Source organism: Carettochelys insculpta, chromosome 12 (assembly GCF_033958435.1).
Source record: "Carettochelys insculpta isolate YL-2023 chromosome 12, ASM3395843v1, whole genome shotgun sequence".
NCBI classification, from domain to species: Eukaryota; Metazoa; Chordata; order Testudines; family Carettochelyidae; genus Carettochelys; species Carettochelys insculpta.
The window spans coordinates 45,754,677-45,759,447 of record NC_134148.1 but is presented as its reverse complement, the minus strand read 5'-3'; positions in this window follow the sequence as shown (position 1 = coordinate 45,759,447).

Here is a 4,771-nt window from a genome sequence, read left to right as displayed (position 1 = left end):
GGGGGCAGAGCGCCCCGCCCCCCAGCCTCCGTGCGACCCCGCCCCTCGGCCCGCCCCTGCACGCCCGCCTGCCCCCGGCCTCCGTGCGGCCCCGCCCCCCGGCCCGCCCCTGCACGCCCGCCGGCCCCACGGTCTCCGTGCAGCCCCGACCCCCGGCCTCCGTGCGGCCCCGCCCCTGCACGCCCGCCTGCCCCACGGCCTCCGTGCAGCCCCGCCCCCTGGCCTGCCCCCTGCAAGCCAGCCTGCCCCACGGCGTGTCCCCTGTACCCGCGACCCCCGACATGACCTCCGTGTAACCTCGCCTGACCCCCGCACGCAGCTCCTGCCCCCATGCAACCCATAGCCCCATTCTCAAGGTCGCCCGGCCCGTCCTGCCAGCCCAAGGACCCACCCCTGCCAGATCTAGGGACATGCACCACTCACCGCCCAGCCCTGTGACCCGGGCCCCGCCAGGCCCCCAGTGCCCCACAAGCAGCCCGATCTGGGGCAACCAGAGCTCAGCATGGGCAGCTCAGCCGCCCCCATAGCCCTCTGCCCCAGACCAAAGCTATGGCCTGTCCCACCTGGCCTGTCCCACCCACTGCCCCCCACAGGCAGCTAGACCGAGGGGAGTGCTCAGTAAGGGCCACCCCCTGCCTGCCCCCCACCCCAGGGCAGGTACCATGTGCCCAACAGCACTAGCACCCCCCATTGCACTGCAGCCCCCACAGCCCCACACTCACTGCAGGGGGAGGCGCCAGTGGGAGAACTTGGCACCAGGGTGAACAATTCGGGGCAGGGCCTGGCACACAGAGCCGCTCCCTGGGCCTGCTGCAAGACAGGGCGCAAACGGGCAGCAGAGAGCTCCCAGCGCGGCTGCAGGCGCCCAGCTGAGAACTCAGCACCTTTCTGCCTGTCCTGCCAGGCCAGCTGCCTCCCAAGATGGGCTTCCAACTGCTCCTGCCTGTGTAGGGGGCGGGACACGCAGAGTCACAGAACATGGGAGCTGAGAGGGACTTCACAAGGCGCAGTCCCCTGCCATCAGAACAGGACCAAGCGCGCTAGATCGGGGGGAGCAAAGTGGAGGCAGGACATTTTATACAGGGGCACAGCATGATTGGCTGCGGGGTCCCAGGCTGGGCCGTCTCGGTGCCTGTGTTGGGATCGGTTCCTGCTCTCGGGTCGGTGCAGTCGCACGTCGAGCCCGAGCACCAAAGCTCTGACGTCCGACAGACGTGGTTTCCTACCGCGCCGAGCGGGGTGTCGTGTGAACAGAACCGGCCTTGCCCCGGTTTGGATTCCATCACATGGGGCGGAGTGGGGGTGTCTCAGTGCCACCGGGAGATAGCAGCATGCCCAGGACAGGCCCAGTGCAGGACCAAAACAGCCTTTCAGGGCTCAGCTGCAAACAAGCTCCAGCTAGTTCCGCTCTCAAGAGGCCTCTTCGCTCCATAAACCCTCCCACACCTGCAGCCCTGCGCTTGGCTCCACCATCCTGTCTCTCCCACCTACCTGCCTCCTGGTTATTGCTCAGCCTTGTGGGTAGGGCTGGGCGGGGCTGGGCCTGAGCAACAACTAGCTCCTGTCTCAGACGCAAAGTGTTTACTTTCAGATCAGCCAAAGTCTGCAAAGACTGGTAGAGCTGTGAGCTCCCCCCAGCAGGGCCCTGTCAGTGTCAGATGGGATCCTGGTGCTGTGAGCTCCCCACAGCAGGGCCCTGTCGGTGTCAGATGGGTCCCGGTGCTGTGAGCTCCCCCCAGCAGGGCCCTGTCGGTGTCAGATGGGTCCTGGTGCTGTGAGCTCCCCCCAGCAGGGCCCTGTCGGTGTCAGATGGGTCCCGGTGCTGTGAGCTCCCCCCAGCAGTGCCCTGCCAGTGCTCAGCCTGGATGCCAGCAGGGTGAGCTTTCTTCTCTGCTCCCAGAGCCTCCCTCAACTGCAGAAGTTTATTCTATTGCCTGGATTTAAAATTGATTTTGAGCATCAGGGAGTGAGAGCGAACCACAGACAGAGCCAGGGCCTGGAGACCCTGACGATGGGCACCCGGACGGCTCAGAATCCACTGGCCACATGGCATATTTGGAGAGCTGCTGCTCACATCTGCTCCCACACAATTGAGCCTCATGCAGGGCTGGGGGAATTGACTGCCCCAGCCAGGGTGGAAGCTGTGCATGTCACCAGATTCGGCTGGCTGCCTGCAGCCCCACAAGCTCTGGCCTGGCAGGATGGCCCCTGCCCTCTGTTCTCAGATCCCAAGCACTGTCCCCTCCCTGGCTGCCTGCTGGGACACTCCCCCCCGGCTGCCCCAATACTAGATGTGAGTACCAGCGGAGAGGTGCACTTGCCTGGATGCAGCCCTTGGGGTGGTAAATGGGACCAGCCATCCTGTGCTGGTGCTGCACCTCAAGCAGGTGGAGAGATGTTGGGGAGAGTTCAGAGGGGAGCCACCTGGTGCCCCCTCCCAGGGGCTGGAAGTGAAGCCCTGTGGCTTAAGGAGCTTGCCAAAGAGACGCTTGGGGAGCGACTGCATCTGTCTCTCAGGGGTTTCTGCAGTGCTGACAAAGCCCAGGGCTGGAAGACGCATGACTCCCCAGCAGCGAGGGAGCTGCTGGCCTGGAGGGAGAAGGCTTGAGGCATCACCCAGGAGACGCTTTTCAAATGGCCATTCACTGCCCCAGCCAGCAGCTCCCTCCCGCCCTGCGTGTAGGCTGCCCTACTCCTCAGCTGGGGCGGCCAGCTGCTCCTGCCTGGGGCACTTTGCTTGCCCTTGTGGCTAGGGCAGCCCAGAGCACCACTGAGAGGAGACGGTGCCAACGCCCAGATGTTGCCAGCCTGTGCTCAGCCCCTGCCCCGTGGGAACCCTGCTCTGCCCTGTTTCAATGGGATGAGCTCAACACAGGGCACAAAGGGGCAGTGGGGCTCAGCTGTGGGACAGCCCCAGGCATGACGACCATCCCCAAGGCCTGTGGGGCTGCATTGTGCCTGAATGCCCTGGCTTTGAGCCCAGCCCTGGCCCTTCCCATAGGCAGGGGATGGATGCTCTTGGGACTGGGGCCTGCACACAGGGAAGGGTCAGGGCCTCCCTCTGGAGCTGCTGTGTGGGGCCTGGGCTCCCTTCGCCAAGACGGGGTGCTGGGTATTCTGCCATGAGCCAGCTGCCCAGTCCTGCTGCAGTCTCACACCTGGGAGTCCTCTGGAGGTTACCATGGCAACAGGTTAGTCACCAGAGTGCTATTTTGCCATGGCAACATAAGTGGGAGAATCCCCCGGCCAAGAATTCCCAGGCTCCAGCCCCAGGGGTGATGGGCTTGGCCCGAGGAGAGTGGAAGGATCCAGGCCACATGGCGTGGAGCTTGTTCTCTGTGGCCCGCAGTGGGCTCAGTCCTTCGGAGACCTTGGCTCACGGCTGGCTCAGGTCCAAGTCCTTGCTGACAAGCCTGGCACTCACACCCTGTCTCAGCCACAAGCCTCCTGCACAGCTATCCCAGGCCAGAGAGCCCCTGCAGTAAGCAGACAGGCTGGCCCAGCTCGGAAAGCTGGGGCAGGGGTGGTCACAGCTGAGAGGCAGCCACAGCGCCAACGGGGTATGAGGCTCAGCTTGCAGGGAACTGCAGCAGAGCTGTGGGTCAGGGAGCCCAGGGCTGGGCTAGCTGGGGCTTCAGGTTGCTGCTGGGTAGCAGCAGAGCAGGGGGTGGGGGAGCCCAGGGCTGGGCTAGCAGGGGCTGCAGGTCGGTGCTGGGTAACAGCAGGGCTGAGGGCAGGGGAGGTCTGGGCTCGGCTAGCAGGAAGCTGGTGGGGGGTCACAGCAGGGCTGTACAGATCCTTCTTTACGCTCCCATCCAAGCCCTGTCCATCAGGGCCCTCAGGCTGACAGATGACCTCGGCCCTGGCTGTACATGCACATGGCCCTGACCAGGACGTCCAAAGGGCCGAACTGCTGCAGGGTGACATGTAGGGAAGGGAAATCTCACACTGCCTGATTCCCGTCTGCGTTACAGAGCAGAGCTCCCAAGCCAGGCCTGGCCTGGCCAGTCCCTGCCCCACTTCCCTTCAGTTCCCCCCTGAGTGCTGGGCCCTTCCTCCCTGTCTCACCTGCTGTGTTTACCACCTATTTCTCTTCCTTCCTGAACTGGGCACCCAGGACACCAGCTGCTCCGCCCCTCCTGGTGTCCTTTGCCCAGGGAAGCACTCCAAGGGGAGGGTGTTACCCCTGCCACATCCCAGGGAGGGCTGGTTCTCCAGGGCCTGACTCCTCACTAGGGGACATGGCCCCTTCACAGAGCTGGGGGCGCAGGCAGGCCCAGCCTACAAAGCTGGTCTGGCCTCTGGCACAGAAGGGGTTTCACCGCCAACCTCCATTGTCATTCACACTACTCAGGACCATTCCCCTCCCTAGATGGCATCATCATTAGATGTAAGAGCAGCCAATCAGGAGGGAAACACCTCTGACATGGGACCTGGGGCTGTGACATCACTGCATGCTGCTATGGGCGCGGGTGTGACATCACTGTGTGCTGCTACGGGATTTGGTGTGACATCACTGTGTGCCGCTATGGGAGTTGGTGTGACATCACTGCGTGCTGCTACAGGCGTGGGTGTGATATCACTGTGTGCTGCTATGGGGCGGGTGTGACATCACTGCGTGCTGCTATGGGCGCGGGTGTGACATCACTGTGTGCTGCTACAGGATTTGGTGTGACATCACTGTGTGCTGCTATGGGGCGGGTGTGATATCACTGTGTGCTGCTACGGGATTTGGTGTGACATCACTGCGTGCTGCTATGGGCGTGAGTGT